The following is a 26,312-nucleotide window of genomic DNA, read 5'->3' as shown; positions in this document are numbered from 1 at the left end:
ACTTTAGCTAGACAGTTTTAAGACGTTTACATTGAAAAAGTCCAAACAGATTACATGACAATGTTTCTTAATAAAGCTCAGTCTTTGACAGGATGTAAAGCTCTCGTGTCCATAGGTCAGAGATGTGAATAGGAGTTGAATAGTAGGTAAGCTTTCTCGCTTAAGACAGGGATTTTTTAATTTTTTTTTTAAGATTAAAAAACTACAAAGACTCATCTTCTGATTCAACAGCTGACTAAGGGGAAAATGGGAAAAAACACAACAACTGGAAGTAGAATACACAGTTAGAAAACTGGACCATAACACAAAGACTAGGTTCAGTAGCTTTTTTCTGTTTTATTAAGTATTAAATGGCTGTAACTTCACTGAAATCTGTTTCTGTTTTCATGGGCTGCTGATGTGAATTTTGATAGTGTTTGCTGTAAACACATTAGACTTGTTGCCAGATAAAGCCTTTACCTAACTATAAGATGTAATGAAAATGTGAAGTGAGGACTGTTAGTAGATTCGTGGATTTACATTAAGTACAAGGTTATCCAGTCATTGTTAATTAAAAAAATATATCCATTTTTCCCCATGGCATCAAAGATTGTGCAGATGTCTAGCATGCCTCTCAGTAGCTTACTTTCCAGGCAGAAAAGTATCACTGGTTTACTCTCTTGGTTTTTTTTTATTGTTTTAATTTTTCTGATTACTTATTTTTCCTCAAAGATGCATTCCTGACTCCAATAACGTCCTTTTTATTTTTTTTAAATCCCCACAATTTAGTCATGCTAGCCTCCAGTCAGTCCTCCTCAAATTTCTGTGCAGATAATCTTTGACTCCAGTATAATTTTCATGTCTTCTCCAAAGATTTAACTCTTTTAGCTGCCCCATCCAGCTTCTTCTCAACATGCACGCTTACTTTTAGGTAGCTTCTCTATTTTAAAATTAAGCTCAATATTTGTCTCTCAGATTTTGAGAAGTTGCTGGATGTAGATGTATTACAGTTGTCATTAAAGAACAGGCCTTTGTTACTAACAATATAAATCAGATCCCTCTGCATTACATTCTCTTGCATGTTTTTTGATCAACTTTTCCATTAACACAACCCAACAGCATCTAAAAGTTTCTCTTGGGATCGTGGTTTGACATGATACTTAACTAAGTTACGTTAAAACAATTTAAGTACTCTATTATCATCATTTTTCCTATATTTTCAAGCTTTTGATTTTCCCCAGCATATTAGACTTGCTACCAGCTAGTCAAATGGCTGTTAATGAGTCTCACATTTTTTCCCCTTTTCAGGCCTAGAATTTCACTCCATGAAGATACCCATACACTGACTTGTTAAAGACAAATAAGAATAACGAGTTAACGTTTCTTTAACATCTATCCCTCTTACTTCATACTCAAATTTGTTAGCATGCTTTTATTAGAACATTGATTTTTCCCATTTAGAGGCATTCAGTAGGTTTGTATATCTTTAGACAATCCTCACATAATTTACACTCAGAAAGAGGATACTAGAAATAAAGGATAAATAAAAAGTAAGTGAAGTTTGGGGAGGAGAAGGGATGAGGACTCAGGGAACACTCATTAAAAAGCCCTAAAAACCCCAAACGCACCCAACAAAAACCACTCAAACCCAAATCACAACCACTTTTTCCTGGTCCTGATAATAACATCAGGAGTAAATCTTCCTGTTACTTCATCCCTGCATATTAATATGAGATTCTCAGAGTTAATGATGCTATGCTAGTATACACACAAAAAATTAAAATAGAATCATACGATTGCTACACAATAAGATAATTTAAAGCAGTCAAATAGAAGCAGTTCCAGGTATATGTTATCAACTCTGTTACTAGTTATCCTGATTTAATAAGAAGAAAATATTTTAAGCTAAACTTTTTAGAGGAATTAATCCTTTAATATCACTGAAGTTATTTCAGGAGAAAAATTCTCCACATATTCAGTAGTTTGCAGGTCTAGATCCACAATCACAAAAAAGTAAGAAGGCATAGTAATTCTTAAGTGAGAAAGAAAACATGCATAGAACCATTTGTAAGGTTGAGTGAGATTCTTGAAAAGTGCATATTTAGAAAGGCTTTGAAGTAGCATCACTATATTGATTATGCCACAGCCTGATAGTAATTGAGACACAAGCAGCTGATTTGCAAAATGTAACCAAGAAAGCATCCTGAAAGAAATGAGAACAGAAAAGGAATTGATACAATACTGACTACTTTGAGTTAGAATTCAACTGCTACAACTAGCACCAGATCAGATCCAAATATGCTTAACATGGAAATTCCTTTTTATTTGTTAATAGAAACAACAATTGTATGAATACTCTGGTCACCTTTTAAGGTCTTACCCATGAGGGAAAGCCAGTGTGCTATGTGGCATGGTGTGAACTTAACAGTGCTCTCACTCTGCAATAATTTCCTCATGACATTTCTCATGCACACAAGAGTACCTTTCGCATGAAGCAGCTCTCTGTTTAAAATGAGAATGCCATCTTCAACTGAAGGCATGCTAAAAGCATATACACCAGGAACTAGTAGCACAGTCCCACACTATCAGCATCTACTCAGCTGTTCACTCTTACTGTAGCTAGCAACCTCCTATTTTTTTTCTTCATAAAACCCCCACCCTATCCAATGCTTCTTTACACTTACGATGGCCATAAAACCCATAAGAAAGTCAGATGTATTTAACTCTTTTGATAACATTAACCAGACACAGCTTTAAGTCAACAGCATTAGCTCTTTACTCCAGCAAGGCTTAGCTCAAGTTCTTAAGGGAAATTAATCCAACAGGAAGAGGCCAAGAAGGACTGGCAGAGTAACTTGGGTATGTGCCTGTCTGGTACTGAGGAGTTGGGGGGTGGGAAAAGTAAAAAAAAAAATAATAGGACCCAAACAAAGAAAAACACCTACAAAACTCTATGCCTCTATATCGTATTTTATTAATGATTATGTAATACACTTCTAAAAGATTTAGCTTGCTTGATGATTTTAGCTTTCCACCTTCAAAGAACAAAAAAAAGCAAAAAATACATTTGTCCTTGAAAAACACTGTGTATTCAAAGTGTTAATGTTTCTTTAGCAACAGCACTGCTAAATGTCATTGCTATAATTGCGTCAAAATAAAATTAGGAATTCTGGCGAGATAAACACTTTGAAATGCAATTTTTGTAACGTTCTTTCTTGAGTCTAAGAAAAGCCTGTCAAACTGCAGGCCAGCCAATCACTTGTGGTGTTGTAACACTGCACGCTGTAGTGTTTATAATTATTAGTTTGCATTAATCAAGGACACACTGTGAGAAGAACAAAGCTTTCTGATTGCGAATTAAAGTAACTGCCCCTCTTGCACACAGCCAAACTGCTCCCAGAGAAAGCTATGCATTAAAATGGATCTATCAGAGAAGACTTTTCCGGTGTATAAAGGGGAAAATGACAGAATAAAGAAAGAAATAGAAAGAATGTTAGTGTATCATTGAATAGGAAAAAGTCATGTCAAACGTAGTTGAGTATTTTCCAAATTACCAAGTATGGAAATTTTTAAGCGTTGATTGTATGATAGTTGTTCCTTCCCTTTTGAGTGGGAAAACAGGAAAAAAGATGGCAAATAGCATATGGAATTTGGACTGAAGCTCATGAGCAGCATAAGAAGAACAGGGAGGACTGAGTTGCTTTTTGAATGAATGAGAGAAGTACTGAAAACCTGTGTACATTCCACCAGTATATTGTACTGGTGCCCAGTACAGTGAACAGTACACTCTACTCCCAGAATGCCTTCCCTCCAGTAATGGAGGGATGTGATTTTGTAGTGTAGAACCATAACTAAGTTTTGGTCAACAACCACTTGAAAAAATATATTAAAAATCTCTGAGAACATAAATAGTATCTGGAGATCTCAGACGAATTATTAAAAATGCAGTTGCCGACAGACCTGTTGACCTGTGAAGTCAGGGAAAGTTCAGAAGCAGAGGCCAGCAACAGAAACTAGTGATTCATCAAAGACTGTGAATCATTTAAAAGGCTGGAAACTATCCATTTACTCAATGCGTTGTATTTTCCCTGCTTTATATTCTCCCCCAGTGAACAATATGCAGCAGAATATCATTAAAACACATCTTTGTACCTGCTAATATCTACATGAGAGACATAAATCATTAAAATGTTGAGCAAATGACCCAACCGAGGGACAGGTATTAATGCAGAAAGATTTTTAAAATAATGTAAGAAATAATTTCAGGTATTTAAGAGGGTTTGAAAAATCAGCACACAAACCCTAATGCAAACCATGCAAACACTCAAGACTCCTCTGCCAAATGACAGCTCTTGACCTCTCCACACAAGAGTATTTGAAGTGCTAACCATTGTATGGTGACCACTCTGCATGATTTTCGTATCTTGAGGCAATAAGAGGAAAAAAAAAGGTCTTCCAAATGGTAGGATTACTTAAAAATTGATCTCCTTTTCGCCACTCTGTATCAAGGGTATCCACACCAAGCTCCCACAGTCCACTGCTTCCAGTGCCAGTACACACAGACAACTCTGTCCTCCAGACATTTGGAGCCAAGATGTATTCGGACAGTAAACATACAACTGAAAACACAGCTTAACACAGGGGATTAATATTACATGAACAGCAATAGATCCCACCGACTGTCACAAACCTAACCCATCTTGGCAGAAACGATACAATCCTTTTGCTCGTTTTTTTTTTTCCCCCTCTTCTCAATGCAAGTTTGAGCTCACTTTCACAATATGACTACTTCAGGCTAGAAAAAGAACTTTTTAAGGGAACGGTTATTTTCCTACAACAGCATATGCAATTCAATAAATAATCAGAGCTGCTTGCCTCAGCATCACCTGACTAAAGCTTGTCCCCTTCTTTAAAATCTAGTACTAGCGACTTTTATTCTTATTATACTACCTCTATAACATTTCAGAGCAAGTCACTTGCAAGACAACTAGAGATAGTCAGATCCCAGATGCTCATGAATGTCTCAGAACTGATGGGTAAGGCTGAAAAAGGGTCAGCAGGTGATGAATCCCCAAGGAACTGGGCAAAGTCTAGAGTCAACATCCCTAACCCACAACATGATTTGGTCTTCATGTTCCATACTTGTCGTTTGAATGGCACTGCTGAATGCCAGATTACTTATTCCGAGGATAGTATGGGTATAACACATTCAAATAAAAGCTTTCATCCTACTTTATTAGTGCATCAATGGAGAAAAAAATTAAGACTTTTAGATATACCAGTCCACATTTTATACATTCTTAACAGGCTTAATTGAGAAGGGCAATCTTATCATCTTTTGAAGCACTTACTACGAAAAATCTAGCTATTACGTGAATTATACTCAATTAGACTCAGCAGAAAAGATTTGTATGGCAGGTTTCGAATAGCAAAGAGATTGGAGATGTCATTTCAATTCAAAAGAAATAAACCTATTTTAACACATTAAACTCCATATTTATTTCAGCATTCTTTATCTTGACAATTATGAATACAACTAGAAAATTTTTATTAAATAAGACACTTGCTAGATTTCCACTGAATGCTCAGATATACTTTGTTCCTAAGTAAAACTCTATGAACAGCAGTATCCAGTTGAGCACAAAATGCATTTCTCCAAATGCCCAGAGCACAACCTAACAGCATTCATCACTGGAGAGAGAAGGTAAAACTAGAGTTTGTAAAAGAGATTACTACTGATTTAGCCTGGAAGTGCTTGCTAGCCTCTTACAGATGCTTTATTTACAATACTTGAAAATGTATTACATTAGATAATCTACTGGAGGTAAAAACTGACAGATTGGCAACCTTTGTAACCAAAATCCTCTGCTTAGCCACAAAGCTTATCACAAAGGCAGAGGTAATTAAAGCCTACTCACAGTTTACACAGACCTGAAAAGGCCACTTCCAGCAGTGAGAGTATTTCTTGTTCCAAAGCTATTTATTTGTTTGACATCTCTGCCAAGACTGACACCAACTGACCGGGACACAGGTGACAGGATACATGGATGTAACCGGCAACCCATAATTTATTTAATAAGACACTGGAGTTCTTCTCTCCTACACCCCACATTCAAATAACACTACTGTGAATGACGTGACTCTGCATGTCATTCCAGGATACCGGTGAGAGTGTCTCCCACTGTACACTTCACCACAGGTGAAACCAACCAAGGTCAAAGTGAACAGTTTATGACAAACCAACTTTGACATGGAGTCTCCCATACAGCAGTGAGCAGTATAGAAGACCACCTCTTAATTAGTCTTGGGGCTAGTTTTAAAGAGATTTGTGGAATAGGAATGGGAGGACTGAAGTTAACAGCTTAGACTACAGAGCACATTCAAGAATCCATTAGAAGAAATCTTTTGGTTATTATTGACTTCGTCATTAGAGCAATCAATAAAGCACATGGATAGTTTCATTCATATGAGAAATAATACCAAAGGAGAGTAAATCATATGTTTTAAGTCTTTGGGGGATTGAACCTACTGGTTTGATTTATAGTGGTATCTTAGAAATGAAATTTTCCTTTTCGAGTGGCTGGCTAATTAGTAAATTGACAGTTTTATGTCAATAGTCGTAACTCTTTCAAAATTAAGCAGTTGACAATTTGCTGAACTGCTCACTGTTGTGCAATTAGGAAGACTTCCTGCATGCTAGTTATTTCAAATCAAAAAGCAGAGAGATATAACTGAAAACTCAGGTAAGTATAGTAAAAATAATTTCCATCATGTTATTTTATTGATCATTACTTTTTTTTTTTACAGGTATCTTTGTTCAAAACAAACCCCAAACAAAAGAACACTTGTTAATACAATGTTTTTAATGAGTTCTCGTCTTCCTTTTCTTTCACATTGTATTGTAGGACATGGATTTGAAAGAGTAATCCCACAGATCCCAACTGAATAATGAAAGCTTATGCGAAGACACACAAGATAAAGTCACCTCTTCATCAATAATATTTTACAATGTGCACACTGTTGCCTGCGGTAATTACTATATAGTAGAAGCAAAACACTGATTCATAATGTGCTTCTGGAAAGTTATTTTGGTGGGCCCTCCCCACCAAAAAGAGAATAAAGAGAACTAAAATACAACAACTGCAGCTGAGAAATTGAACTAAAAAAGTCCTGCCTTGCTTGACTGCTTGAGAGGAATGTTGTTAACATTAGTCTTGAAAGCAGAGATAACTATGAAAGAAAAAGCAGATGTAAAGTCTCCTAAAACAAACCACCAAATGCTATTCAAGCACTCTGTCAGACTAATTATTTCTAATCTATAAATGCAAAATATATTACTCTTTGTCTGGATGGCATTAAATGCTTTTTCAAGATTGAAAGAAGAAAACAGAACTGGAGAAAATATCTGCAGTTCTTTAAACATGCCATGTATCTACTAGCATTCAAAAAAAATGATCCACAGTTACAAGCGTTAACACCAGCAAACACCACTGAGGTCAGTATCTCCAGAAGTTAAATGATAATTAAAAAAAAAAAAGAAAAAAAAAAGACTCTCTGGCTTCAGTTGCAGTTACTGTGGTGAGTCAGGGGACTGAAGGGAAGCTGGCAGATGGCCACCAGCTCAGGGAGCTCACAGGCAGGAGAAATCAACACCTAAAAGGTGCATTCCCTCTTCTGGGCTGAGCACACCTTAACAGAGGCGAGAACACTCATGGTTGTTTAAGCCACAACTCTCTATGTTAAAAATATTCATCTGTGTTTTACAGGCTTTTGGCTGAAATCAGAAGGTGCAATGGCTATTTTCAAAGACTATCCAAAATACTGCTTCTGTTCCTGTCCTTTCCACTCCCAACTCACAGTTAGAAGCTGTAAACTGAGTAAATGTGAATTCAAATCCAACTTATACCTTAGCTTTTTCAAAAATGGCAGCTGCCCTCAGTGCACGGATTTTGTCCCACAGGATTTTCCAGGTTGTGAGAAGCAGCCCCAGGGAAGCACCTCCAGGGCCCAGCTGCCAGGAGGCAGCCTGCCCCAGGCCCCACCGGGCAGGGGGAAAGGGGCTAATGGCGCCAGGCCTGCTGAGGCCTGGTCTGTGCCCTCAGGGCCTGGACTGACTTGTCACAAGTGGAGGAAAGAAAAAAAACAAAAAAAAAAGAAAAGAAAAAAGTTATTAGTGTAAAGATAAACTATTCCTAGCCACACAAGAAGTAGACCCCATTGAGTCAGAGAGCTCCAGGGAAATGCCAAGCCATTCAGAGGTGAAGCACCTTCAAGATCTGGTAGCAAAAGCTCAGTATGTTTCAACTCTCCACAACCAGATGGTAGGGCTAAAATTCATTAAACATATTTGATATTCAGTATGAAAATGCACTGGTGATTCTGTAAATCAAAATAATAGGGATTACACTGAACTCCTTAAGGAGAACTTTTGAGAAAAGTGTAGGGAAAATTTACATTTTCTGTGTGAAGGAACTTATTTTTTTTTCCAGTGACAACTATAATTCCATCTCAAAAATGAAACAAATTAATCTAAAAGTTTTGTCCTATAGGAACACTTCAGCAACTTCATACTTTTTAGGCAAAGAAGATCTGGCGAATCCTGCAATTCAAATGAATCATAAGCTATGTATGCATGGGAAATATATGAACTAAATACTCTATTTTCGTGTACTACTTTATCTAAAACAAGCCAATATACAAGCCAAGGATGGACTACAATTAGCATATTGCTAATAATGCTAATTAGACACCTTGTAATTCAAATTAACTTCAGTTGTAGTTAAACAAAGGTAATAAACCAAAGATGTAAAAAAAAATTCCAAACCTCATGAATATTCCACAGTAATAATTTAATTCAGATGTGATAATTGCATGTCACATAATTCAATTTTAATTTTTTTTTTTTGACAAGGGTTTAAAAACATCTTTTGATGAGAGATGAAGGTGGAGCACTCCAGTTATAAACAATACCTGGAGAAACCATTACCTCATTGATTCACGTTCATAAGTCACCGTTAGACACATCCAGGGACAACAGTCACATCAACTACTTGGGCTGTGATAGATCCATATGGAGAGGCTACTACCCTTAGGCACATGTTCCTGCCATTCTCTTTCTGACTCTGGGCTATCGTCCACTGTGCCCTTATTTCCACTATTTTTACTTTGTACAAAGGTTTTCCCTCCCATTCCAGTGGAAAGACCCACTCTCTGAGGATACCAGATTCATCCCCATGTGGTGGGAATTCATTCCACGTTTTTACTGAGAATAAATTTCTAAATGAAGCAACACAAATGTATAAAGCAAAAGAGAGCCACTAGCAAGAGACTAACTTCATAAGGTGTTCTAGCAATTTTTTCAGTTATGACAGTTATATAAAACTGTAAAATCAAGATTACACACTACAGTATCTGAAGAAAATAGATTGCTATATAGTCCATTTTTTATTTTACACATAATCAGAAACCTGAAAACCAAAACTGTAGCAATTTCAGCAATAATTTGGAATATTCCTATGTTCCAAAAGGAAATGTAATAGGATATCAAAGACTTTAAAAAAACAAAAAACAAACAAAACCCCAACTAAATGATAATACTATATTTGCTATTTTTTATGAGTGCTACAATTATGGTAAATTTATATACCCACCACAGCATTCACAGGTGAATACATCTTTATTATAGGTATTGAGAAATAACAGGAAACCCTGCATCAGGTGGATTATTTGGATTAATTCAAGAGTGATTTGAGGTTATGTTGGAAGCATGGTGGTTTTAGGGTTTGGTTTGTTTTTTACTTCTCCACACATGATCCTGCTAAGACACACAAAAGAAACGAAAAGAGGATTCTTTAAGCATTTTACACAAGCACATAGCTAGTGTTCAAGAATTAAGGTTGTGACACACACGTTAGTGAATGCTTTGTGAGAGACTCCATTTGTCACACAGAATCCCTGGCTGGCAGGCAGACATCTGAGTGTGCAAACGCCAGTGAGAGCAGCCAGTGTGAAACCCCAGGAAGATATTAAGAAAAAGCAGAAAAGGGGCCAAAAAACTCAAAAATAAAAATAAGCAGGAAATAAACATAGGAGAGCGTTCACCCCTGTGAAATGAAACTGCTGCTCTGGTGTTGCATGATAGACAGTATAGGATTTCTTCTAACAGGAGAAAATCCCTCAGCTAAGAACCTGTTTTGGATTACGGTACCTGAATTTTATCTGAATCTGATCTGCTGTGCTAAATCCTTTGAAGTAAACAAGCATTAATTAAAAAAAATGTCTGTAGATATCTCCAGTAAACTAAGAGGTCTGACCCCTAGAAATCTGACCTAAGAGAAAAGTTCAGGATCCTGTCTTTGCCACCAAAGCACTGTATATACAGAGAAGAGTTAAACTTGATCCAAAATAGCCACTCAATAACACCATTTAATAACACAGAGATATATTCCTATAACGTAGTATCAAATTCCTGAACTTGTTCTTCTCCTAATGCAGTCTTTTAAGGACTGCAGCTCAGCCCCTTTTTTCATCTCTCTCCCCTCCTCTGATTGCATGAGTCTTGATTTATTCTTGAATTCTTTTCTGCATACTGGCACAAATTGAACATGTCTAGGGTTAATCTTTACAGTTTTCACTCCAACCACAGAAGAAGTAAACCAGCTCAGACTAAAGGGGCGTTTCAACCGAAATTGCCAATTTTCTGACAGAAGTTCTTGAGGACACCTCTGCATGAAGGTAAAGGGTGTCCCTACCACCTGAATTTTGTAACTACCCAATCTTGTTGGTGCATACAAAGTGATCACTGTGAACGTCTGGATCAGGTTTTGAAGAAGACTACATTGGAGAAATGCCCCATTTCTTTATACCTGCTCTGAATTGTTCATTTAATTCTAGGAGATGACTTGCTTAAATAAGAGGAATTTCAGGCATAAGCATTGAATTTATCTGTATTCCGGTCTCCTGAAAATAGAGACACCTGCAAGTTTTAAAAGGCAACTGAGCAAGCCATCGCTTGGGTAACTCCACTCTGCATACACCCTGTTTCAGGCTCATCAGTGCCTTCCTAGGTTTAGTTTTTGGTTTCCTTCCATACTGTAAAGGGAGAGATAACTCTCTGATACAAAATGAGTAACTCTTCAGTAACTCTTCTATGTCTGAAGTCACTTCACAAGCATTAGAATGTACAGAGAAAGGTTACCTTAAGAGATGATTGCTACAAACATATTTTGAAATGCATAAGTCAGGACAGATTACCTAGAACCTACATAAAATATAATTTAATTTCTTGGTAAACTTCAGATTTCCACGGAATTCCAAACAGTGCGAGTGAAAGATTTTGGTTTTATAGACATGATATCTGTATTTCATTTCTGGAGGTTACAACTTGCATTCAAATTACTGAATCCATTTCAGGCTAAGACCACTTGTAAACCCAGTATGCTAATCATTTCTTAGTTTTAGAAACGAGCAGGCCCTCAGACATAAAAATCAGGGTACCTCTATATTGGCTGGACAGTCATTGCAAAATAATGTTAATTTCCACAGCTTTCATTACAATTTATTCTAAAGACAGAGTTTTCTTTTCTCTTACTGAAATCTCTTTTAGTATCTCTGTCTTTTGTCTCTGGGAAAGACAACAGACATATTATTTAAATGTTTAGCATTTTACAATGCGAGAGTAAAATACTATCACAGTGATGTTGTTTTCCTTGCTTATGGCTCAGTGTAAACCATGACAACAAATAAAATTGAGGTGATTAAAAAGAATTAATGTTATGACTAATTCACAGTTCAGTGCTTATGGCAGTGGCTTAATCAGTACTTTTTATTTATTTATCATCATCAGGCTTAGCTATAACAAATTTAGTTATAATAATGAAAAGAATCTAGAACCAGCACTTTAATCAGAACATAGATGTGCAGTACAGCACACTATATATTAATAAACAAGAAAGTGCAGAACTTCCTCAGTCACACACACACTGGCCCAGCCATTCAATTCTACATAACTGCTCTTTGTAACTGTGTTCCACCATTCCAGGTCTTACAGAAACTGTCTTAGAGTGTGTATTAAGTACAAGTTGTTCTTCATTGTTATTTTATGTTCTTTATTTCAAGTTTTGGTCTGCTCTGGTCTGAACAGACACTATATCTGCAGAGCAACTAACAGCCCAAAACTGCAACACTGCAAGTGAGATAATTATAATTTGAGGTACTGACTTCTCTTCACAAAGATAAAGCATAGGTAATCCTATCACCTCTACAGTGTACAGACTGTAGACAAGAAAATGCAGTCGAGTATCTGCTTGTTGCAAGAATTGATACCAGATATTACACAGTGAACTCCACTGATGAAAACCAAAAGTTTGAATAAAATGAATCCTTCCTAGATGAGAGGAAAACCAAATAATTAATCATCTTCATCCAACTTCTTTACCCTATCTCTCAAGTTGGGAGGTGCTTTACTTGTCTATAACTAAAGTAAAGAAAGCTATGAAAGTGTTGCCACCTGGAGTTAATTTTTTTTTTATTTTTTGACAGCAAGTTAAAACAGGACCTAATGTCTCTTCTCATAGCTTCATTAATTTGGAATTTAAATAACAGCCAAAAATCAGGAAAATGCTACATTATAAACACACAGAATTCTAATAAGAGTGCTATTTTACACATCGGTGTTGTCTTCCTTTTAATTCCTTCTAATTACACAACATCCTCCCATTAATTCCACTTGAACAATTTCTGAATTGTCAATACAAGTTCTAAGATTTTCTCTCATACAATTTCTACAACTTTGCACACTGCTGGAACATCAAACATATATTCTCGAGCTATTGTGCCTTTTGACAATATGTTTACATCTGAAAAAGATACTCTTAAAAATTTAAGCAAGATAAAATTAAGAACATATTCATGCTCTCCGATTCTTGAGCCCTCACCTGCTACATTCCCCCAAACTTCCTTAAACAGGAAAATACGTTTGAAAATAAGTATTATGTTCTAGAGCTTTGGTGTTTACCACCACATAGCTATAGACATACATTTACACATGATAATTATTCATAAGCATTTAATTATACTGTGCAAATATCCATACACTGCACTGGACAAACTCCCATCGGGTATAATGTCTTTGAGATAAAGAGTCACACAAGCACAGAACACAATCCTATTACAAACAGGAAAGAGAAGACTGCAGTTTTGTAGTAATCAATTTAATGTTTTATAGAAAGGGTTTGTAGTCCAACATCTAAAAGGAATAGCTCTGGACTGGGATTTCAGAAACCAGGCTTCAGAGCTCTCACTTGCCTACTGAGGGGCTTTGGGATCAACACTTGCTTTGCCCACCGGTTCCTAGATCCATAATATATTGATTTTCTTCGTATTTCCTCAGAGCTACTGAGAAATGCTTACTTTTAAATTTAGCATAACAAATAATTTAGTATAAATTTAACAGTATTAATAACAACAACATTGATTTAAAAATAAAAATTATTATAGAAAAGAAAAACTGAAGTAGTCCAACTGGCTCCTGTTATAAAATTATGTTTTCCACTGAAATCAGAAGAAGGATTTCTTCTCCACTCAGATCTTATAAAATAAATCCCTGAACCAGCATTGTCTGTCTGTATTACAAACAACATGAAATATCATCAGCTGTGTACTTTCTTTCTCTTCAGCAGACTTAAAGACTGTATTTCCTGTTACACTAGGGGAAACCATTTGATTTTAAGCTCAGCAAATTTTTGTATTTTACAATCATGGTTTGCAATTAACTTCTCATCCTTAATGTAAGTATAGAAATAATCAACTCATGCATTGTCACTTTTGTCTCATTATACTGATGATCATAGAAACACACTACATTATGGGAAATAGGCGTGTGTTGGTAGGTCTCCGTGCATCCAATATTTTAAATAATTTCCTTGAAAAGCTAACTCAAGGCGGGGGGAGGGGGAACAACAAAAAACCCAAACCCCCAACCCTCAACAGCTCCTTTATAGCTGTTTTATGTTTTTCATGATAGCAATCCCTGTTATCTCAAATTGATATGCATGTGCCAGCTATATTCAGCCTTGACTCATTTGTTATAAAAGCAATGACCTTTCAAACACTTTCCTAGACTTCTTTTAAAAGAAATAACCACAATCAAACACGTGAGTACCAGTGAAGTGGAAAATTAGCCTTTTGAAACAAGTAAACCGTCCTCCTTACCATATTAAGAAAACAGTAAGACTGAACAACAAAAAAAGCATGCTGAACCATGCAAGGCTGATTTTACTGTGCATGCTCCAAAAAAGTCCTTGACATTGCTAATGTTTGTCTTGCATTTAGGTCCCAGAGCCAAACCTCCATCTGGAAGAGATTTGAACTACCATCCAGAGGCATTTCAGGATCTGAACCAAAAGGTTTACAGCATTACAATCCAGTTAATTCTATTGCTTCTAATTCCAGCTGGACTTAAAGTCTTATCTCTGCACTCCAGGCCTTCAGATACAGCCTATCACGGTAACACCAATTCCCAGAGAATTCAACTCCATGACCCAAGTGAGATTAAATCCCTCCAGATAGCCCAAGTAAATGGCTCATAACTCGTTTCTGTCACTTTCGCTAATGCCTTTGTACCGTGAAAGAAACCAGCAAAGGTGTAAATATCTACAAATTATTAACTGCACTTTTTCCCTTGACTCCTATCAGCGATTCCAGTTGTCTGGTTCCTGATGAGAACATCACAGATATTTACTGGCTGAACTTTCTCTTTAAATACTGCACTAATCAGTTACTGAATATTTGCACTCTATCAACCCGAGTGCTGTTATTTTTGGTGAAACACACAAACAGGCAAAGATATAAATAAATAGAGAAACACTGACGTGGAGACGCATACTTGGTTTTAGTTGTGCTTAAACTCCCTCAAGTCAGATAATTCCACAGCACATCTCTTGTTAAGTAGCTTCACCCCAAAAAAAGACTTAAGCTGAAAGGGAGCATTTCAAGTCTACTCATCATGACATATTTAGTTTCTACTCATCAGGACACATTTATTTTAACAAACCGAAGATATGATTCCCAAATATTCCTCTAGGAAAATGGAAGAAAAAAGAAATACCTTCTTAAAATATTGTGGATTAATAATGAGAAATTCCTGTGCAAATCAAAGCCCAGACCAAAGCAAACAGCACAATCCTGGGAAGTACTCTTAGAGATAGCTGTTGTCAAACAAGATAGCGGTTTTGTTTATTTTTTACTTTGGGCTTTTCTTTTGTTTACCTTTGTTTTACCAGGAAAGGGAGAAATTTGGAGGGGAACAAGAAGAACAGAGAAGGAGGGGTGTAAGTAAACAGAATGATTTAGCAAAGCAGTCTCCAGCACTGCAAAGAAACCTGCTCCCACAGGAGATGTTTAAAGATCCAAACAGGAAAAAAAAAAAAAAAAAAAAAAAAAATATTTAAGGGTCTGGGATTTGGAATTCCAGTCTGCGACCAAAGCAAACAGCACAATCCTGGGAAGTACTCTTAGAGATAGCTGTTGTCAAACAAGATAGCGGTTTTGTTTATTTTTTACTTTGGGCTTTTCTTTTGTTTACCTTTGTTTTACCAGGAAAGGGAGAAATTTGGAGGGGAACAAGAAGAACAGAGAAGGAGGGGTGTAAGTAAACAGAATGATTTAGCAAAGCAGTCTCCAGCACTGCAAAGAAACCTGCTCCCACAGGAGATGTTTAAAGATCCAAACAGGAAAAAAAAAAAAAAAAAAAGAAGAAATATTTAAGTGTCTGGGATTTGGAATTCCAGTCTGCTGAATTTCTATCTATCCAGAGCACCACAGAGAGACAGGTAATACAAAGAAAATCACCTACCAGAAATACAACTCTCTTCCTTCCAGCATAAGAAATGTATCCTAAAAAACGTTAGGAAGTCACTGATAGTCCACCTTCAAACATTGTCATTCCAAAACACCGACAAGAGTTCTTCCCTCAGCACTTCTGAGTTTCCCTTCAAGACTGCGGCAGAAGAAAGGGCGAGGGGCATCATGGAAACAGGTGAGGAGGATCCTCACTGATGGTTTGTATCTCAGATGCAGCTGAGTTCCCCAGTCAGAAGGCTGACTGGTGCCAGGGGTGCTGGGTCAGTGCCAGGGCAGTTGGTGGATCCCAGGTGCAGGCTGAGACGAGGCGCAGCTGTAGGCCCTGTGTGCTGAGACAGCACCTGGACCCACTTGCACACTGGGCTGCAGAGATGGTCCTGGCTAATTCAGGGAAAGGCTGAGCAATCCAGAGCTGGGAATAGGAGCTCTGGTCTCTGCAAATGCCAATGGCATTACTTAGGTCACATCTTTTCCAGTAGAGAATAGGGAATATGGGCAATATACTGAGGGTTGTCATATCTATATTTTGTAACCTGATATTTGGGGAGAACTAATATTATTGCTAGGAAGATGCACAGGTCCAGACAACACTATACTCTCAACGGTTCTCAGAGTGCTGTCACTTCAATTGGCTAAAGCAGTTATCTGAAAATTACTCAGAATTAAAAAATGCCTAGGAAGCGCTTTCTGTTAACAGTTAAAGCAGTCAAGGAAGCTGAAACTCTGTGTTTATGGCTCATTTAGGTACCTTTAAGTAGAAAAGAACATTGTACCTACGCAACCCCAAAGAAGCTAGATTCACAGGGGTAGTCAGCAAAAGGGAAATGACTGTGTCAATGAGGCAGGTGATTTGTACTAGGTTTTAATATGACTAAAAGATGAGAAAAGCAAGCCAGAACAGCTCAGTTAGTTCAGTGTCTGTAAGATTGCCACCACATGCTAAGGCACAGAATACCTTGGTAATCTTCTTACCTATTAATAAAGGTATGAAACGGGCCCCCATGTTTAATAATCTGTATGTTGTAACTCCAGGGATATAGATCCGAAGAAAACTCTGTACATCCATCAGTATTCCACATATTTTATTTTACTTGAAGCAAGCTTTGTAACTCTGGACAAGGTAAATGACATGATTTATTAACCCAGCTGAGGGTGCGTGTTTATTGGACTTCAATAATACTTAGACAAACTACTAACTTTGTTTATTGGTATTTATCTAAAATACTGAAACTATGTAGCACATTTAGTTTCTACTCCCTGTTTACCCATCTTAAGTGTCACCACTTTTTACTAATGAGCAAGGCAATATTTTTTCCTACATTAACACCTAATATCTATCTTGAGACAAAGGTTCAGATTTTTAAAGTCTTTTAGACATGGCAGCACTCAGTTTTGGAAGGAATATGCAACTAAGACGACAAAGACCCACTGTGGAAAGCGTAAGGCAGCAGTAAATCACAGTTCCACAGACGTTCAGGCCCCTATTCACCTATGACACTTTTAAATCTGAGTTATATGAATCACAAGAACATCTCAATGCTGAGCATACAAGCAACTTAATACCTCTGAAAGTCTGGTCCAGAGACACCTACAGTGGTATTTATTTAAACAAATACAGACATTTATGTCTGAGCAAGACTTCCTAAGCTCTCTTTATAATGGAGAAAAATACATAGTTTCAGAGTTTGACTCATTCTCAAGCAGATGTCTAGAACAGGTCAGATGAATTGTGTCCTGAAATTCTCTATTCCTTTTTACCAATAAAGAGAACATCGAGTTAACTCAAATCTATTTGAATCTTTTCCTTACTAATATGCAGAAGAAAACTTTGGTTTCTGAGCTAGCTTTGATATAAAAAAATACTGAAGAGTTCTTTAAAACAACTGCTAATATTAAACATTTGCACCTGTTTGAGATATAGGAGGTCAGGGAAAATCTACTTCATAATAGAAGTGGCTTACAGTGTTGATATGCCTTTAACATGTGGTCACAGAGTAAATAGGAAAGAAATAAGTATTTTAATCCTAAGAAAGGCATATTAATAAAGTTTAATAAAGAAATTTATGGAATGGAGTGACATTACCAACATAAAGGAATATGGCTGATGTTACAGTTTCTAGACTATACAAATTCCCTTGATCATGATGCCGAGTATAGAGATTAGGTCCACAATATGTACTCAATGAGAGAAGTACACAGCAACAGGCAAGAAATCTCCAAATAGAAGTAATTTCAAAACTGGATAAAATATGTGTTTGTGTGGGTCAGAATCAGATATCAGTTAATGTTCAACTTGAAAAAATAAACAGTAATTAGCATTTTCTCTGGCCTAAGGATGAATAAGCAAAACTGCAGGCTAAAAAATGTTTGCTTCCTGATTTTGCTCTTCTGGAGAATGCTGGGAATAGTCATCTGAAATCAGACTTATCAAATTATTACAACTGTATTATTGAGCATCTTGTTAAGGCTGAAAGAGTCTTTATTTTTTAACCTCTCAGTTAGATGTTTTATCTTAAAAAGAACCCTGAAATTTTATTACTTAGGAATGATTTCCATTCTTATTTTGCTGTCTAGCTTACATTGTCACTTGATGATCATTAAAGATGAAAAAACTCTAGCCTTTTAATTCATGACAATAGTTTGAACAAAATTATAAAGGGATGTAATGTTTGAGCTTTCTTGCATGCAGCTGCATGCCAAAATACTTTCAGTCAAATTGCTGAATACACCCAATGTCAAGGTAGCACAATCATCCGTGCAGCTGTAGATGGCAAATGCAATTATATTAGTTACCAAGATAGTGCACATAAACCAGCATTGAAATAAGCACCAAGCAAATCCTACTATGCCTTGGACAACAGGAACGGTCTTGAGCAAAGATCTATACGTTCTTTCACCTAGATCTACATGGGTCCTCATGGGGGAAAGTAGGGGACCGTAGTGAATTTGTTTCGTTGTTAATAATTATTATACAAAAACCAAGTACACATCCTATTTCTCTTGAGAGCCTTTAATTACACCTCCATAATGCCATGACAATACCTCTTTATTTGAGCAGGTGTATACATTTAATACCAATAGCGAAACGGCTGGAGAATTCCTGTGAGAGGTCACACTGGCTCAGCAACCTGCTGTCACAGCAGTGCGGCTGCTTAACCAAGGCAGAACACATTGCTGTGCTCTGGCGGGGAAGGAATTAAGCTTTCAGAGAAGAGGAAAGCTGAGTTCAGCCCCGTTAGACTTTATCTCAATTAGGAAGCAAAGAAATAGAGGGCCTTCAAAGAAGGACGATTAAGGTATCCTAGGAAAAAGCTTCTGATGAGAAAATTTAAATTTGGAGATTTGTAATTTTTGTCTTTCACTTCTCGAGAAACTGGCAGTGATTCTAACTATACCAAAGGCTTAAGATCATGATCTACCCAAAAGAACTACAGTGAGTTTAATTTTACTCTTTTCTAGTTGCACACTAAAGTCCAAGGAAAGTACCAGGATCTCTGCTCTCTTTGACAACACAGATAGGAGCATCACTTTTCACTTTCAAAAGAGCTCGCGATTTTCAACAGCAGAACATACTTTATCCTGAAGTATCTTTTTCTAGAGATGGAGCTGGTATATAGTTAATGTATCTTACAGAACAGCTCATATATAGTTGATATAATTCTTATTATTTTTAATATTATTAAAATCATTTTCTTAGAGAAACATTTTGTGTTCTCTGTTATTTCTGGCTCCAGGCTGAACTGTCTCCTTAATCACTAATACATTACATTACAATTTGACATGAACAAAATAAAAATCAGTTATGCACAAAGCTGAGAATAAATGTACTGCCAATCCACAGACTGGATATGAATTGTGTCTCTGCAGAGCTTTTTATTTCAAAGCTCTGTACAAAATGCAATTCTGAGACCTTGCTGAGTGCAGATCACATTTTTAGATACCTGACTTAAAAGAGGACTTAAAGGTCATCAAGCCTGATTACATTCTGTTCAACACAATAAAGTGCAGCCATGTGTAAAATATTATTGAGCAAATTATGTGTGATTCATGGCAGGATTTTCATTAGAATGTAATGTCTCCTTTGCTGTAAAGTCAACATTATGATCTACAGTTATTTCTTAGAGCTCTTTCTATTAAACTAAACAGGAGGAGAGATGCTTTCATTTGTACCAGTTATATCTGCATACAGTATAATCAATAGCAAAGTTACATTCAAAACTGTCCATCCCTCCACCATTAAAAAGCTCTCAATCACAAATTTAACAGGAAGAGTTGTTTCACACAACACCTAAAAACTTTGGTATTATCCCTAGGATTTGTTTTGTCAAGGTAGGATTATCATAAACAAATATAATTTCTTATAACTTCCTTAAGCACTGCTTTCTGTCAATCTGCAGGTATGTTTTTCTCTCTATGCATGATCATCACCCCAGTATATTTACTTCTTAAAGGTTACAGAAAAATATCCTTGCCTGCTCTTTAGAAGATAGCCACTTCAAAGACTCTTTTGAGAATCAACAGCCTTTAACAATGTTTGATACAAAGCCAGAAAAGGGCATGGGCTAAGTAACGGGAGAGGGAATGCTTAAGTTAGCAGTCTGGGAAATAAATGCCAAGAATTCAATTTATCACATGAATTAAATTCTCTTTTCTCCAAATAAGTCTCCCCTCCCTGCATGCCTATAGCCAACACCCTTCAGTTCTGATATCCATAAAAATTCATCTGTGAAATCCTGTTCTCAACATATCAACTACTTGCTTCCGCACTCAGACGTTGAACTGTTCAGTGCCAGATGTGGGCTTAAGCTCATAATGACCTTCTAGATCTGAGTTTTGGCACTGAAAGTCGCTGGGTGTTTAGTTTAGAGATTTAAATGAGCAAGCTATGCCTCCGCTCAGAGGGAGGAGAGCAGTCGCTGCACCCAGCCATCTTCTGTGGCATTAGGAGCAGACAAGAAGACAGCACTAAGTTTCCCAATAGATAGTGATGGGAGAGTGATTTGGACTGGAAAAAAATTGAAAGATTAACAATAAAGAAAGAAAAGTAAATTCCTTTTTTCAAAAGACCAACATTAACAGCAGAGAGAAAATCATCATAGATCATTATTACAACTACCAAACAAACTAGCTTTTAAAGAGAATGAGGCAGTGTAAGAGAATGAAATGGTTTTGGGGTAGCTTTAGCTTGTAATTTAAGTAGATTAAGTAGATCTTTACTTCAAGAGTAACATCAATCCAAATTATATATTAATACAAAAGTACAATTATGTAATTTCCACAAAGAATCTCATACAACATAGCTAACTGGAGGACATACTTATAAATTACAAAATAAAGTATTTTAAGAGTTTCAAGAGATACTTTTGGCTTTGTTTGCATGCTGGAGGGAAGCATGACAGTAGCAAACTCTGTCTAAAAACATTTATGTCGCACATTATCATGCTAGAGGAGAATATGAGATGACTAGAATAAGAACCCCAAATGGAATGTTTCAGGATCTTGCTGGTGCCTTTATGGAGTAATGGACAGGATTGTAGGCTAATGTTCTTTGATACTTGCCAAATTTCTTAGTCTGAAACTCATTTTCAGAAACCTGACTTTCAGGTTTGCTTTATACTACAAAACAAGCTAATTACTGATAAATAATAAATAATAATTGTGACTACCTGGCTCTAGAAAACAAACTTTGGATATTAAACAGCAAGAATCTCTCTCTATGTATTTACTTATCTTAATAAAAAGGATCTGATTTTGCGAAAGGTAAATCAATAGGTGATTGGATACTCTGCAAAAGTCAATCCCATTTTCCATTCATTTATATATCCTGAAATTTAGTTGCAATCTGCCAATTTTTGGTTTTGTTCTCCCACATTAAAATTCCCTAAGACTATAAATAATATTAATTACTAATAAGAAGTGGGAGGTATTTTATCAGTGAATGTTTCCTCTATGTTTTAAGTTACTTGAGTGGAAGAAAAATAGTCCACCTGCAAAGAATTACTACTAATAGAACTGTCCTGAAAGTAAGGAGGAATTAAGCTATTTCACAGTTGCATGTGCCCTGACATTGGCCGTGATTCAGGAAGGTATGCAAGTGAATGCTTAAGATTTACATATAGACACATTGATGTGGGCAACTATATTCTGAAAATGGAATATAATTTAAATGGCTATAAGTTAAAAAAAAATCTGACCACTGTGCCTGGCTGTATTTTCTACACCTGTATTTTCAGTCCTATTCTAATTTAACTTCTGACTAAAACTCTAAGCTAAAAAAAAAAGTCATGCAGAATCTGGAATCTTAGTTTCTGGAAATAAGCAAACAATATTTCATAAACTTCTGTTTCATAAGATTGAAATGTCAATTATTTAATGAGGCTTTTAGTAATACATTCAAAAAAATCAATCTGTTAAGACTACATCTGGCTACTTTTTCAAAACAAAAAATAGTTAGACAAACAAAGAAGCAAACAGATTAAAAAGATGAAGCCAATTTAATCTTGAGAATAAAGTTTGTGAACATATTATCACTTCTCAGTTTCCCTTTCCTGCCTTACCAACCTCCTTTTTGTTTAATAGAAGCCTCCCATTTAGTCATTCAGGGGCACTTATATCTAAAATATTCATAGCAATAATAATATTTTTTTTTACAAAATTGAAAACCAAAAAAAAGTCTCAGTAGAATACTATGAAAAATAATACCTACAAAACTCACACTGAACCATTTAACTACCCACAGCTTCTCACACAAGCTCCCCATTGATGCAAGAAATACTCAGGGACTAGGTCAACAGGTAGTGACGACTCACAAACTCCTGACATTCTTCAGGAAAAAGGATCTATTACATATGGCAAGGAATGGTCTTTGCGTTTTAAATGTAATGGCTTTAACAGTATTACAGTATATTTACAGACACAGTTGAGACCAGAATCCTGTTCTTGGTTAATGATTCATAATCTGTCACAAAATAAGATTTTGCAAATACTCAATATGGAAATCAGTCCTTTCTTAACAAGAAATATATAACCACAAGATGCTAAAACTGACCACAAGTTTAAGAAATCATCCTTAACGTTACTAAAATGGGTAATATTATGTCAAAACTATGGGTTACTGTGTATCAAAGATAAACCCATATTTCATTTTGCTTTTTCAAGAAGGTAATTACTTTAGATCTGTAACTCAATAGTTCTTAAAATATTGTTTACAAAACCATTGACAATCATTTGCTCTGTCAACCAATATATTAACTCTACTGGAAGACACTCTTTATACAACCAGTGTACCTTTGAAAGCCTGAACCCAGCAACTCATGCACAGGGTTAACTTTCAAACATAAAACCGCTCTCCATTGAAATAATGAGCTTGGCTGCACCTGGGCTTGAGCCAATTTTCATGAGTCTTACTCACATTCCCGAACTTACATAGCTGTTGCACATTTCAAGATATCACTGATATAAGAAATATGCACAGTAAGTCATGTTGTGGATCCTAACATCGTCAGCACTGTGCTTTCAATTATTTCTCTGAACCTGTGAGGGGTACCAGCTCACTGAACGTAATGAGAAGTCCGTGTAGCTTAAATGTGAGGTGAATTTCTGATTTATTTATCAAAGCTAAAAGAATCTGAAGTAAAACAATGAGTTATGATTCGTTATAAAGCAGTGTCAACAGTGAACAGAATCTGATCTGCAACGAGCTGGAATATTTTGTCAAAAGATCAAAATTTGACCCGACAAATTTATTCTGCATTCCTACAGCCTACTGTTTCTGGTTTTGTCCCCAGTAAGTTCTTTTACTTTTATTTATAACAATTTGTCTCAGAATGCTTTCATTAATCCTTTAATATTTATGTTTTCCAGGGATAATAACTGAGAGTCATAGCAGAGGCTAATCCAAAATTAATTCCATTTTTATGTTTGTTTTATCTGTAATTGCATTGTAATAGCTTTCTACTTGGCCCTCAGAGTAATTAAAATAAGGCTGAAGTATCCTATAACATAGAGACTTGCAGCTAAACATTATTTTCAGTGAAAATATTTATGTAACTTCTCAGATACTGTGGTAAGGAATGTCAAGAATACAACATAGAATAAAACAAGAATAAAACAAAACTAAGTAACTATTTAAAACAAGCATGTTTATAACCAATGTTGCTGAGATCTCAGGGTAAGAAACATGGTTTAATAGAGACAGTTTGAAATCCACAGAAGAAATCTATCACCACACTCAGTGTTATCTGCTTACTATACAGATGAAATGCATTTCCACCAATCTCTGCATGTGACCATACACCTACATTTTTCCCTCATAAATCACAAGGATTCCTTCCTTTTTATTTCGTTTAAATTAGCTCCTTGCTGAAATAAAAACACAGGACTGCAGAGGGACAAAATGGAAGACAAAGTCAGTTTTCTGCAACTGCAAATCTTCATAAAAGGTTGTCAAATTCAAAGCTCTCTATAAAATATCTAGTCTCCACACTATCAGACCACAACCACAAAATATCTTTTGTGTCCTAAAACAAACCTAAGATGCGCATTAAAAACAAAAAAAACGGAAAAAAAAAGAAGAAAACAGCATATTGTTACACAGGGGCTGTGAGTTTAACTCCAAGCACAAGTGGGATATAACACAGAGGCAAAGTGAGAGATTTTATTATAAAAAAAAGCAACCGCATACATTTTTTTATCCAGCTGTAGCTTTTCTCTGACGAGGAGGAAAAACTCAACCAAACAATTCAAGCCAAATTACGTGCCTAGGTACTGAAGTACTGAAGTATCCTTCCAGGCCCTTGCAAATTATTAGCAGAAAACCCGAAAGCATTGTATTAATAAAAACCAACAAGTTGCAAAGAAAATAATAATAATTCCTTCTTCTTCATAACCCCTTGGAAATGCCCACACAATCCCAGAAGTGCTGAAGTGGGAAGCAACCTCGAAAGATTCTGTTGCCCAGGGCCATGTACAACTGGGTTTTGAATATCCCCAAGGGTGGAGACTCCACACCCCCTCGGGGCAGCCTGTTTCAGTGTGCCCGTGCCTCTTGTGCTGGCACTGAACACCACTGGAAAGAGCACATCCCTGTCTTCTGCACTCCCTCCCATCAGGTGTTTACACACATCACTTGTACACTAAACACTGAAATGGCAGTAATTTTTATCATGGCACTTTCATATTCATCTTTGTGTTCCTTGCTGTTCTCTTTATCTTTTACTATTATTTCACTTCCATGATAATTTCTACAGTGCCCTCCTTTTCCCACAGTTTACTACTTGATTCTCTCCTTAGGTGTGACTGCACCCTCATTGCTGACCTTTTTCTCCCCTTCCTTGCCCAACAGCCCTTGCTCCACAGTCTCAGTTTCCCCCATCAACCCTTCCTGCTTTTCCTCTCCTTCTGTCTCAGATGGTCCTGTACCAGCTTTCCCCGATTCTGTCCTCTCATCACTTTCTCACTGCAAATATATTCTTCCTCAAGAACAGTTCAGTGGCCTCTTCTGCGCTGCCAATACCCTCCTCTCCTGAATTTCACTTACTGCTCTCCTTTTTTCTCCCCTCAGCCGAGACTATTACTTTCCACAGCTCCACAATCTCTCGCCACCCCTTTTTAGGGACAGAACAGAGAAACGGCAGAAACCGCTTGTCAGAAACCTTTCTGTGGTAATGAGCTCTGTCATGATTAAGACTCACTTGCAGGATAAGGCAGAAACAAATCTATAAAATAACCCCATGCCTATCTCCTGCAGAAATACAGGGCTTCCCCTGAAAAGAGGATATGTGAGGGTTTAGCGGCCGGTGAGCAGCAAGGGGTCCACAGGGCTGCTGGGTGGTGGCAGCAGAGCAGGGTGAACGTGGCAGCTGGCTAATTATGCTGCAAAGAACTTGGCTATTTTTCAACTCCCTCTCCGCATTTTATCAGAAGATGTGGTGGAGACTGTTGTGGAACAGGATGCAGATGATTCTCAGAGATTTTTTTTGCTGCTCCTTCGAGTGAGGAGAAGAAATGGTCTGACACAAGAGCTAGCTCTTGCTGCGTACCAGGGGAAGCTGCTTTCATCCACATTTACAGGCTACCTAAGGAGTTCTGAAAGGAGAGGCTTAAGAGAGACTCAGGAAGAAGCCCACTCAGCCTTTTAGGAAACCATTACAAAAAATAGGTAAACAATAAGAATTCCAGAGTAAATTACATCTGAAGTACAGAGAATGAGCCTATAAATAATTTCCTGACCTACGTAATTATGTGGTTTATGACCTCAAAGTAATTGCTTTGTACAAGAAATGCCACAAGAAATTTAATAAAAGCACATATTCAATGGGAAAATCCTGAGAAAAACATACTTAGAGACACTTTACAACAACTTTTCCTCACCTCATATTAATTTTTTAACACTTGAAACTTCATCAGGAATGTCTCAGCCCATTATACTTCTAAAGTAAAGAGTGTTCCATGCAATTTGCTACATGAAGCAC

General features: G+C 36.7%; 1 protein-coding gene across 1 annotated transcript in view; it reads right to left on the bottom strand.

Moving 5' to 3' along the window:
- Positions 1-26,312, bottom strand: part of PARK2 (parkin RBR E3 ubiquitin protein ligase) — a 622,540-nt gene that overhangs the window by 396,220 nt on the left and 200,008 nt on the right. The gene's annotated exons all lie outside the window — the stretch shown is intronic.

The sequence above is a fragment of the Calidris pugnax genome, unplaced genomic scaffold (assembly GCF_001431845.1).
Source record: "Calidris pugnax isolate Ruff unplaced genomic scaffold, ASM143184v1 scaffold24, whole genome shotgun sequence".
Taxonomy (NCBI): domain Eukaryota; kingdom Metazoa; phylum Chordata; class Aves; order Charadriiformes; family Scolopacidae; genus Calidris; species Calidris pugnax.
This window is presented reverse-complemented; position numbering and strand designations above follow the sequence as displayed.